General features: G+C 40.6%; 1 protein-coding gene across 3 annotated transcripts in view; it reads right to left on the bottom strand.

Moving 5' to 3' along the window:
• Positions 1-13,620, bottom strand: part of samd12 (sterile alpha motif domain containing 12) — a 107,593-nt gene that overhangs the window by 2,260 nt on the left and 91,713 nt on the right. The window lies entirely within an intron of this gene.

Genomic DNA, 13,620 nt, shown 5'->3' on the forward strand with positions numbered 1-13,620 from the left:
GCGGAGAGAGACAAGTGACATTTAAAGCGCAGTCGGTGCATGTGATGACAAGGCACAAAGATACATCCCAGCCCGACTCTGACAACAGCTTGTGCGATGTGTGTGTGTGTGTGTGTGTGTGTGTGTGTGTGTGTGTGTGTGTGTGTGTGTGTGTGTGTGTGTGTGTGTGTGTGTGTGTGTGTGTGTGGATGCAGAGCTCGGTGGAAGGAAACCAATTGTGATTTATATATTACTATATTTAACTGTGAGAGGTGAGAAGAGAGATCCAACACAGTGCTGAGAAGTCATGTTAATATTTTAAAACTTGGAGCTACAGAAAAAGAAGTGTAGTAAGAAAAAGTCTGAGGATAGACCTTTCAAGTAGATTTCAAGTAGTAGAAGTATTCAGATTCTTCACTTAAGTAAAAGTGCCAATACCATGATGTAAAAAGAAGATACATTATTATATATTACATTATCGGATTCATAAAAATGTTGCATCCATGTGTAAGAAGCATTTTACTGTTGTAGCTAGTTTGGACTACTTTATATACAGTAAAATAGCATAGTGGTTCCAAACCTGGGGTCAAGCCCCCTCCAAAGGGTCACAAGATAAACTTGAAGGGGGTTGTGTACTGCTACACAAATGTGTATTCATTTCATATTAATTTTTTTTTTTTAAGACTATTCACTAATCTTTGCTTTTTGTGAATTATTGGCATGTTTTACCTCTTTGGGCATTAAATGGTTATTTAAATGAAACCATATGAGAAGTTTAATGGGGATATTGCTCTTTGGTTTAACTGCTAACATTACTTAGACATTTGAAATGACAAGAGGCCCCAACTAGACACTGCACGTCAAAAAGGTCTCCACATTAACAATAAAATACATTGTTTGTCCATGCCCTCTAGAACGACAAATTTTCTGGCAATTTCTAAACTGATGGTGGAAAATATTATTTGTCAACAATAATGGTTAAGGTTTGGTTAAGTTTCAGGAAAGCATGATTTTGGTTAGAATTACTACTTCACTAAGGTTAGGGGAGCTTCATTGTCATGGTTACAATAATATACATGTCATTGAGGTTTGGTAACGATTGTGATCATGGTAAAAAAAAAACAGGAAACAAACGTGCTCTCCATGTCTGATGTTTTGATGATCCATCCATCTAACCTGACCACTTCTCTATGCAGACTTTTGGGGCACTCATTTCTTGTTTTAAAGGTCACATATGCTTTTCCATGTTTTCTGTCATATCTACAATGTTATAATGTTGTATTTTAATGTTAAATATTGCCAAAACTTCAAATAATGAGGTAAACATATTTTAGACCTATCCCTGTGAGCTAAAACGTTCAGATTTCCAACTGTTCTGAACACTCCGGTTCCAAATTTTTTTTCTACTCTCAGTTTACGCAAATCTAAGCCGGCCTTCTGTGATTGGTCATCTGCTCCAAGTAGGCAGGACTGGAGTGTTTTTTTTCTTCTTTGGTGTTAACATTGTCCCATGTAACTACATGCTAACAGCAGTAAACAATGTCACCTTGGCTGCCAGTGTCGTGAAATTCTCCCCAATTTCTCCTGAAACATTTTCTGCTAGTAGTATTTGGTTTAAAAGCATTTATCTACTGTAGAAAGTGCTACTTCGTTTCACTACACTCTAACGTTAGCATACTGCTAACTATTAAGTAGCTGACATAGGTGACATAGCTTTAATCTCAGCCAGTGGTGGTAATTTCTCCCCAAATTCTGGTCACTTTACTGCTAGGACATGTCCGGTTGTGTAATATTTGGTTTAGAAGCCTTTACTGGAGATTTTTCACAATACAAAGTCCTGCTATATAGCTAGCTACTCCGTTGCAGTAGCTCCAGCTTCAACTAGCTAGCTGGTGAAACACGGAGCGGAGGCTCTGGACATTCCAGGAAGCGCGCTGGCCAATCAGAGCAGACTGGGCTTTTTTGGGAGGAGGGCTTAAAGAGACAGACTCATACAGAGGGTGAATACAGGTGTAGCAGCCATGGGCAATATGAAAAATAAAGTGTACATTAAAGCATGTTAACATGTTCTAGTACAAACACAAAATGCAAATATAATCCTGAAAATGCTATATGATAGTTGCCCTTTAATGTAAAATCTAGTAGCTATAGCTTTCTGATAAATGTAGTGGAGTAAAGTTAGTTATAAACTAGCATAAAATGGGAATTTTTGTACAAATTGTACAATTGTTCATCATCACCATTGACAAACACTGCAATGCATCAAGCCATTTCTGCTCAAAAGCATATGAACACCATGTCAGCCCCCCCCACACACACACACACACACACACACACACACACTTGTTAACTGTATTAGTGCCAGGGCTTATCAGTGCAGCGGGACCACACACCACAAAAGGCTGAAATTCATTACAGTTGTAGGAGGGCCTTGACAAGCTGTCAGCACATTCGAAAGATTCTTCAAATCCCCCTCCCCCTCCGGAGAATGGTGAGAATATTTAGAGCTCCTCCTGGTCTACATCCTAATTTCAAGGACAGTTTGCATTGTCACATTCAGACACAAACGGCTACATTTACACCATCATACAAACACAGAAAACTCTGTTCTGAATCTTAATTTCATGGGTAGTTTACATTGACTCTCTCCATCACACACACACACACACACACACACACACACACACACACACACACACACACACACACACACACACTGCACCTTAATATAAAGAACATTTTGCCGTTATGGCTGTGGTTACATCGCCTGGAAAACATTTTCGTATGATCAAAGAGATATTGTTATCATAAAACCATGCAAAACAAAAGCCTGGAAGCTTTAACAACCTTTATGCGAACATATTTTCCAATCTGGTTAAACAGTTGAAAAGCAGTGTAAAAAAGAGAAGAAAGGAGAACGATCATCTTCCAGCCCGCACTGTTTCAGTTTTCAAGGACAGAAAAGGACAAATTACTCAGGAAAATCTTTTCTTTAACACAATTACTATAATCTGCCAAACCTAAATTAAACAGACCAGCGTGTGAATGCCTCCCTGACATGAGTGTGGAGTGTGTATGTGTTCTAGCGCCTGACAGAGAATTACAATTTTGGCATGTTTCTGTGGTGTGTAATTGCGTGTGTGTGTGTGTGTGTGTGTGTATGTCAGAGAACAATCGGTTTGTCTCCAGTTATTAAACTAACCAATTAAAAGGCCCACTCATCACGTTTACGTCCCAAACAAAGGGAGAGTTGATCTATTAATGTACTTCTTCCGCAGTGTAATTCACACACGGATTCGGTTTCATACCCATACGTTCACACATGAATGCTTGCACGCACATCGTACACACACACACAAACAGTGCTCCAGCAGCCTGCAGTGGCTCAGTCTCCTGTGCCACCGTACGAATGAGGACGTGATTTGCCAGTATTAACGAACGAGCAGCTTTTCAGAGACAGGTAGTCTGGATCATCAAAATCTCTCCTGCTATGCTTCACTCCTTTCTTTATATCTATTTCTCCCCCTTCTCTCTTTCCATGCATTTGTAATCAGACCTGTCTTGCTTGTTTAATCAGAGCACACCTCAGTGTGCAGCCGTGTCTGCCACCATGTCTCGTAGTAAAAATGTGAACGAAGGCGTATTTGCACTGATTCTGTCCATCCGGCTTTGAGGCATCTGCTCTATAGGCTGGATCCAGGCTTTACTGTACCTGCCAGGGGGGAACCCTGACAGCTTGGCTGATGGAAACCTTTAGATGATTATAAAGGATAAGGCCAGCAATAAATTACTTTTTTTCTTATTGTCAACAAATGCCAAACCAGCATGCTGCTAACAAGTATTGCTTGTGCAGCCAAAGCCTGGTAAGCCTTATTCCTCTTTGCCGTTTGCACTTGGTGTTCGTCATTATAATGTATATGAAATCTATCTTGAGTTGGTGGCACATAGACCATCCTCCTAAATACTCACTAGTCAAATGAATGTCTATTTTTCTGCAGTTGAAAATAGTCCAAAAAATGCTGGTTTGAGTAACTTTTGCTTAAATTACTGCTGTATTAGAAAATGATTGAGCGTCTTTTTAAACAATACCCTTTTTACCTAAAGATTTACATCTTCATTAGAATAAAGGCTTGGGCCTGAGAGCAACAGACAAGGGAATGAGGTTGTTGTGAGATGGGCTAACACATGTGGGTTTTTGTCTTTTTTGGGGGGATTTATTGACAATAAGAAATTTGATTGGATACCTTCATTTACTGTATTAAAGGAAATATGGGAGACTACGAGAGAAGAGTCAACACATCAGTTATGAAAGAAGGATATGGCTGGACAAGACTCACTCTTCTTTGTGAGTTATAGCAAGTTCTTTTTATATAGTAGAAAGTGATACCCTGTTAAGAATGGAGTCTGTCAGTTCTAGATGCCAGAAACACAGGTCACACACACTGCACCATATGACAGGTCTCACTACTATTAATCTAGCCTGGATGCCAGCCGAACTTAGCCCCGCACACATTATTCGAGGTTCTCACTAGAATTTGAGTATGACCATGTCAGGCTACCATTAATCACCACCAAGTCAGAAATGTACAAAATAGATGACCAGAAGAAAAAGTAACTCAGCCAACACTTCTTTAGAGCAGCGGTTTCCAAACTTTTTGGCTTGTGACCCTTTCAAATGAAGCATAAGACCGTTCATCATAGGTTATGGCCTTGGCGAGGAGATGATGTGTGAGCAGTTCAAAGAAAGATATTATTATATTTTTCCTTCTCAGATTGTTTTTTTTAAGGATTTTCAGAGGCCTAAAGAGGTACATGTTTTCACAAGAGAAATAAAAAAAATAATGGTTGATTTCATTTGACACCTTTAAGGGTGTCACAGTTTATGTACAGTACATGAGGGCACAGACTACTATCGTCATCACAATAATGTAACAGCCCTGTTGCCAAACAATACTGTTAGTATTGTACGATTCTGCAAATTCATCTACAAGAACAATTTATTTTTTAAATACATTTTTGCTTTCTATAATGTGGGCACAAGGCAACCACTAAACTACTAAAATAAAAAAAGATGACTGCAGGTCAGTGACAGGACACAAACCTATGCTATTTCATGCACTGAATATTGGCATTGGACGTAGTTTGTGAGATGTGGAATCATCCAATATATACATAGAGATACTGGGCTGGATGTGAAGACGCAAAGGCAGTCAAGGTACAAAAATAAGTTGGCATTAACCTCAAGCAGCAATAATAAGCAAAAATGAGAACATAAATCCAAACCATTACATGACACAATCTGGTTTGTTAATTATCAACCTGGTTGCTGAAGATTAACTTGCATAAAAATCTGACCAATCATCACTGTGGTGGTAATAAGTAATAATTAGTCTTCTTCACACCTTTAAAAGTACTGTCAACACGGCTGTGTTCTGGACTATGTTGACTCACCAACAGACCAAAATGAAGATGGCGGTGAGATAAACTGTCCGTCTGACTCAAGCAGAAGGTAGGAAGGTTGTTGAAACTGAGGGGTCATTGAGTCCAGCCACATCACATCTTCCCACAGGTTTGGGTCGCTAATCCAAGTGAAAACTCAGATTACTTAGGTAAGGCCACTGACACATCCAGTATATGCACACACAGGCGCATACATGGCAATAGATTACATATATGGAGAATTGTGAGAGCCCTGTCTTGAAGCGTGTGTTTAAAATAGGTCATCTTATTCTGCGACTTCGAGCGAGCACGCCTGCTTCTTTTCCTGCCCTGATTTCAACAACATAAACAACTGACAGGAAGTTTTCCCCCTCTCCTTCTCTTCGTCTATCTCTTTAAAGCAGCGCTCCTCATCAGCGTAACCCAGTGAGGTTGAGTAAATAAGTCTATTTTATGCAGAGCAAGAGACAGAGGAATGGTAGTTCTCAAAGTGCTTGTATTTCGGTATTCTAGTTGTGTGTCAAGTTGGATTTGTTTACAATTGTGCCTACACACACACACACACACACACACACACACACACACACACACACACACACACACACACACACACACACACACACACACACACACACACACACACACACACACACACACACACACACACACACACACACACACCTTGCCTCCATGCTTTAGCTTCCTTTAGTTGCTCAGCAGGGGACTGTCAAACTGAGCTCAGTACCATTTCTTTACTGTGCTGCTCTATCATGCAGGATATCTCTCCTGACACAGAGCTGTCATGGCCTTCAGGGCTTGAAGATGGCGATGCAAAGGAGCAAAAAGTGGAACAGCTAAAACAAGCCATCATTTATTTTAGCGCATGTATGCTGATGTCTGCATGTATCTATATTTGCACGTCTATGTTGGTGAAAGCACGGCTGTACTGTACGTGTAAAAATGTCTGTAGATATGCCTTTAGATGACTCATGGTGTTAACTGGAAAACCCTAGTCTTACTATGCTCACATTAGTGGTGTGATTACCCCAAGGCTATAGCAACATCTTTGGTGGTTAATGGTTTGAAAACATGGCCGAGGTTAGAAGTATTTCATCATGATGAATCACAAGGAATAGCTATGATACTGCATTTTATATTCCAGTTCCTAAAATAGTTCCTGTTGACTGAATAGCAACACTAAACAGCATTTAGCCTGCTGTAGAAATAATAATTGAGATCTTAGAAAATAGGTTAATATTTTGGGAAATGCACTTATTTGCTTTCTTACTGAGAAGTTAGATGATTGATACCACTCCTGGAAGCCAAGAAATATTCTGACACAAAAACCCACAACATGTCGTTTTACACTAAGGTTAACATGTTAATAGTGAGCTTTAGAGGTGCTGGTAGGTGGATTTGTTACCTTTAGACAGAACCAGGCCAGCTGTTTCCCAATGTTTCCAGTCTTTGTGCTAAGCTAAGCTAACAGGCCGCTGACTGTAGCTTCATATTACATGCATGGATCTCACTTCCCAGAGATCCAAACAGTAGTGAGGGTTTTCCTAGGAATGTCGCTACAGACATCTAGTTCGTATTACTGCAAATGGCAAAGGGCTTTCATCAGTGGGCCACAGGCTCAGTCACCATAGTGTTAACTCATTCGGCGATAGATACTAACTGAACAGACATGTATTTAAATAGAAATATTCAAGATTATTACTTTAAGTGTATTACACATTGAGGAACAGAGTGAGAAAGGGAGAGGTGGAGTGAGAAAGAGGTAAGAGAGACAACACAGTGGACACGGTGAGTAAGAGAACTAGGAACTGCCCCAAGCTCTCAGGTTCCTGCTGACTCTGATAAATACCTGAGGAATGGGACACAGTCGAGAGCATGGCTACGTTGCCATTAACCTTGTGAAACCACAGCATGCGCTGGTGATTAACGACACCCCATTATGTGCTATTAAACAGCAGCCGAGGAGGTTCTCCCTCCCCTATACCAAAACAGCCAAGGAACTATGATTTCTAAGAGAAACTTTCCCTTAGCGTGACAACATTCTCCCACAGGGACTAGAGCACAAACAAAATCCATAACATTATAACACATCTGCTAAGAAAGATTTGTTTGCAAGTTACAGAATGACCCACTGTGGCCTAATATGCTCTGACTGCTGCTTCTTTGCGTGCCACTTACATGTTTCCCCTCCCTGTCTTGTTCAAAAGTCTGTTATTGTTTGTTACAATAGAACCCAGTGGAGTCCCCATAGAGGGCTCAGTGATAAGCAAAATACTCCGACACAGAAAGGAGGCTTTTACCATATGAAAGGCAGAGGAGAAAAGAAAGAGAAAAACGAAGAGGGAAACTGGAAACGGATAAAGCGAAAAAAGATAGAAGTGCTGGGAGTGGTGGATGTGTGTGTGAGAGAAAAAAAGAGAGAGAGGGAAGAGAGACAGGGGCGGGCGGGAGGGGAAGATAAAGGCAGAGCTGTATTCCCTGATGTGGCTTCTGTGTGTTGGCTCTTCGCAGCTCCTGCTCCAAGGATTACTGCATTTACACTTCAGCTTAAAAATAGCCCCCGTGATAATTTATTTAGCTGGAGCACGGCACACTGGCATTGTGTTCTCAGAGAATAGTTTCCCCCCCCTCCCCGTGTCTGAGTCTCTATGAGATTCTTCCACTCTCTCACTTTCTCTCCCTGTGTGCTAACCGTGATATTCTTTTCCTCTTCGTATCCCTTTCTCTTAATCTTCCACTTCCTAAGAAACTTGCCTTCTCTAAAAAAACACAAATAAACAAGTGGCTTTGTTTACCTGCACAAACCTGGCTGCTGGTTATATTCCTACAGTCATACAGTAATTTGTGCAGCTAAACTGGTTACGTGAACCTCTGATACCCTTGTGTGGTTATTGAAACAGCAAAAATAGCCCATAACTTAAATATTCTGTCGTAATTTGCGCAGACAGCAAATAACAAAAGTGAATAGCAAGATGTTGCATTAAACTCTGTGTATGTTTACAATTCACACCAAATGCTCAAAGAAAAATAAGCATCCCTCTTTTTCGTCATATTTATGAGCCTATTTGTATGCTTGGTTCTTTTATGAATCTCAGTAAATGTGAAACTGGGCACAGTGCGTGAGCCTGATCTCCACTACCACAGTTAACTACATTTTGGCAAAGAACCTTCATCGGATATATACACACACACACACACACACACACACACACACACACATATATATATATATAAATACACACATACATACAGTATCTGTATATATATATACACACACACATACAAACAGTATCTGTGTATATATGCATCCGTGTAAAAAGCATGATAATGGTTGCTTGAATGAACCATAGCTAATCAATAAGCTTATTAAACTTGGGAGCAGATTTTGTTTTACTTGGACTGATCACTTATTCTCCTCCACACCTGTCTAAATACAGGTATGCAAAGATTACCTTTGCTTGTAGGATTCACTACCGCAGTTAGCCATTGATATGAAAATAACCATCTGTTTCTTATCAATACCTTTGTGCTGCACCAGTCTCTGGACTGTGAGCAGAAATGAAAAGAAAAACTAAAGAGGAAGCACAATAGCTGTCTGTTGTCTTGCCGAAGTCCTCAAACAAAGCCAGAGCAGCTGTCATTATGCATAGCTGTGGCTATTTTAGCTCCTGTATTATCATGAAGTTATCACACGTCCCTGTAAACCACGATCGGCAGTAATATCAATTACCAGAACAGTTCATAGCAGAAAACAGACTTCACAATTAAGGATAAAATGAAAATACCAAACACAGGACAATAAAATAAAGTCTGCACTGTTCTTATATTTTCATATTTTAGATTGCTGTCTAGACTGCAAAAAAGTCCAATCCGTTACATTAGCTAATAACCTAAATAAATAAAGTCTCCACTACATTATATCAGCTCAGTGTAGAATGAAGTAGGCGTTATGTGTACACATTCTTCCTTTATAAATAGCTATTTATGTGCGGGGTAATGATATACATTTGGCCCCTGGTATCTCAGTATGACAATTACTTGTAAATTCTCCATACAATGTAACCAAAGACAGAGACATGAGTGAAATTACAACAACATTCCTGATTCTAGGACAAGCTCCTAAGCCAATGATATACCGCTGAAGTGAAGAAAGCAAGTCGATTACCACAGTGCTATCCAATTTGCCCTTGGGATATGCTTGTTGAGTGTACTTCGAGCATACTTGAAGGAAACAATCCCCCTCAAGTCGCTCAGCTGATACAGCGGCCTATCAAGACTCGAACAGGGCATGTTCAAAGTCAACAGCACTTAAACATAAGATATGAGAGGCCTTCAAAGAGCAGAGAAAAAAGCCTCAATTTCTATTTTGGAACGGACTGCTTCAGTAGCTGAGGTTAAAGGGTATCATCAGTCTTTGTGGCACAGCGAATCTCATTTTCTGCAGAAATGTGATGACTCGACAGCAGGGAGGACAGCAGTGATGTAGCAGGGAAGTGGGGCTCACAATAAGGAAGGGTTCGCGATGTTTTCCACTCTGTGTTTTCGCTTTTGCATCTGTCTTCCTGTCTTACTTTCCATGTCTCTCACAACAGTTACCCTGAGAGGTGTTTGTGAATAATGATGACCTCACATGGAGCCATTGGCTCAGAAACACTGGCAACTCTAATTTCCCTTTGTGTGTGTAGTAATGGGATCTTATTTTTCTCTATCAGGTTTCTGCTCTTCTGCCAACTGTAATCAATTCTGTGGTTGGAAGGCGGCGCTGCGTGTCGCCTTCCGCTTTCACCTTTATGGTTAACTGCTCCTCAGATCTCTGCAGGGTAAATCGAGACAGCTAGCTAGACTATCTACAATCTGAGTTTTCTGTTGCACGACCAAAACAACTTTTGAATGTAAACATGTTCCACCAAAACAAGTTCCAGAGGCTATTTTGCAGAGGCACCGTTGATCTGCCCGGCGCTTAGCGTCGCCAAAGAAGATTGGTTTAAAGAAATGCCAATAAACCACAGCATGTTTTTCTTCCATCCCGGAATGCTGTGTGGACTAGCCAGAGCCAGACCCTCCTCCGCAGCGCTGTGGAGGAAGGTCTGGCAAAGCGAGACTAAACTTGCACATACCTGAGTCAGATAAAGGATCAAGGAGTCAGGCAGACTATACTAACATATTAAACTAAACAACCCCTCTGCCCCTGTACTCTCTCTGCTACTAAAGGATGGAGAGGGGGGTGGCCAGGTTAACAACCTCAGAAACATTTCAAGACTCCGGCCTTCACTCACACATTCAGTAACTGAGACACTCATCCATGCCTTCATCACCTCCCGTCTGGACTACTGCAATGGTGTCCTGTCTGGACTGCCCACCAAGGCCCTTAGCAGACTCCAGCATGTCCAGAACTCTGCTGCCAGGGTTCTAACCCACACCAAGCCCTGGCAGTATATCACTCCCATCCTCCAACAGCTCCACTGGTTGCCAGTCAAGTCACGCATCACCTACAAGATCCGCCTGCTCACATACAAATCTCTCCATGGACTCTCACCACAATACCTCACAGATCTCCTCCACCCCTACACTCAGTCACGTTCCCTGCAGTCCTCTGACAAGGACCTGCTGGATACCCCCCGCACCAGGTTGTGAACTTTTGGGGACAGGGCTTTCTCTACCAATGCTCCCACACTCTGGAACAGTCTACCACTCCATGTGTGCTCTGCCCCACCCCTGCCCATGTTCAAAAAGCACCTCAAAACATTTCTTTTCACTAAGTCCTTTGACCCCTAACCCCCCTCCCCTCCTATTTGTTAAGTGACCTTGGGTACCTTGAAAGGCACTATATAAATCCAAGTTATTATTATTAACAACAAGGGGCATGCATTTTGGTCATCTTGCTGAATAGGGAGATGGCACCCCCCCTCAAATTGCCTACGGACTATCGTATAGAATAGCAAAGTATAGTACAAATTAAATGTTAAACTTGGAGAATAAGGATGGCTGGAAATGGGTGGGCATTGCCTTCTCGTGAGGGAAAGTTCTGAAAATAGACAAAGGGTGTGATGCAAAAGTTGCTCATTCTAAACAATTTTTTCTTTGTATTATCACTATGTTGGTATGTACTTACATTCAATCTTGAGAACTTATCTGAGTTGTTTTGAAGCGAGGGGAAAAATAACCGCCTGGAAAAATCCTTTACTGCAAATTTAAAATGTATTTTGTAGTTTAACCATCTTTATTCAATGTGATTGCAAACTTTTACACTACAAGCACTGTGTCAAGTATACAAAACAATAAAATGACGTGCAGAATCATCATAAGCAAACTGATGAAAAAGAAAACCCAAGACATTTTCTTTGTGTTTTCCTCAATTTCCATTTAATCTAACGCACACGTTTGTTCTGTAGGCACCATTGCCACTGATGGCATCATTATCCTTTTTCACACAGTGACAACTTAAAGAAGCAGCTTTCAGCATTTGATGCAGTTTCCTAAGTGTGCAGTATTCAACAATATATATTCTCGCAGTGTAGGGGATGCATTAAAGCAGTGATGAAGCCCTCACAGTTCTCTTTGGGGAGACGCTGTGTATACTCAGCTCGTAAACCTGGGTGGAAGTGCAAAGCTGTCCTTTCAGCGACATAAACAATCACCATGAAAAGAAAATTTAATTTTCCTCTCTACTGAAAAGTTTTGAAAACACTTTAATTCCCCTTGAGTGGCTCTGGGATTTTGAGTTTAAAGTAATTTGCTTTTCTGGTAATTAAATAAGAAATCAATTCTACAAACAATTGGTTCCGCCGGTGCATGCAGGCTAGTAGTACTTGCTCATGTGTTTGAGAGTGTGACTTTGAGTGTGTAAGTGCTCCTGTGTATGCATAAAGTATGTGCATGTGCTCAGGAACATTTTGGAGTGTTTGTTGTGTGCGTGTTGTGAGAAGGATCACTTTTTTTTTAGATTGATTGCAAAGTTTTAGTTTTCTTTCCTCACACCTGAACACATTGTGGTCCAAAGCACAGTTACAAAGTATGTCTTACATAAAGTAGAAATAATGCAGAAACATGGGTTAATAATTACATAAATGACCAACTAAATTGAGCTTCTGAGGTACTGAAGACCGCTGAAGACCTAAAGTAGTACCTAAAGCTGTTAAACAATTCAATTCAATTCAATTTTATTTATAGTATCAAATCATAACAAGAGTTATCTCGAGACACTTTACAGATAGAGTAGGTCCAGACCACACTCTATAATTTACAAAGCCCCAACAATTACAGTAATTCCCTCAAGAGCAAGCATTAGCAGTAGCTATTGCGACAGTGGCGAGGAAAAACTCCCTTTTAGGAAGAAACCTCAGCAGACCCAGACTCTTGGTAGGCAGTGTCTGAAGGGGGCTGTTGGGGGTGTGATGAACAGTGGCGATAATAGTCACACTAAAGATAATGGAACAGTGACTTCGAAGGTAGTCGTTGTAGACACTACTCAGTTTCGTTAGAAATTGATGTTACTCACAATGTTTGCTGCTTAAACATGATTTACAAAATAACTCACATCTCATAAAGCAAGAAAGCAGGCGACCTGAATCTGCAATGTCATCAAGCAGGCAGTCTTGAGTTTCTCTGTAAATTAAATATTCGTGAATATGCTAAAGAGTTTTCTCTTTGAGTTTACTTTTCTTGAGATGAAAGTGCATTTGATAAATTTGAAACAGATAAAAATCATTGGATGTAAAATCGAAAATATTTGGGGTTGATGGAAACGTCTTAACTTGGATAAACTTACGGTCTGTGATGTCCAACGCTTTCTGTCACTTATTATGAGCAAAGTACATTTTGGCGTACCCACTCTCACTCAAATCGACTTCTCTAACTCAGCTTTGGCTTTTCCATAGATTTACCACAATGCATTTGAACAACCCCACAGAGAACATGAGTGAACTTGTTGCATTAAATTTTTGTGGGAGGAGAGTGCAATACAGATAATGAACAGCGTAACTGCAATAGAGTGAGTATCCCAAGGCACAAAAAGGGGAGCATTATTTCCTTTACTCAATAGACATGATGTTTTGTGGCTGCTGTGCCACGAGACATGTTTTTGTTGGTGGGAAAATTAGTACCTTGTAGAGTTCCCCCTACACTAGTGTTGAATGTGAGGAGAAAATGCTCAGTCACCAAAAGTGCTTTTGCCCTTAAAACTGC

This window comes from Perca fluviatilis, chromosome 13 (assembly GCF_010015445.1).
Source record: "Perca fluviatilis chromosome 13, GENO_Pfluv_1.0, whole genome shotgun sequence".
Lineage (NCBI taxonomy): Eukaryota > Metazoa > Chordata > Actinopteri > Perciformes > Percidae > Perca > Perca fluviatilis.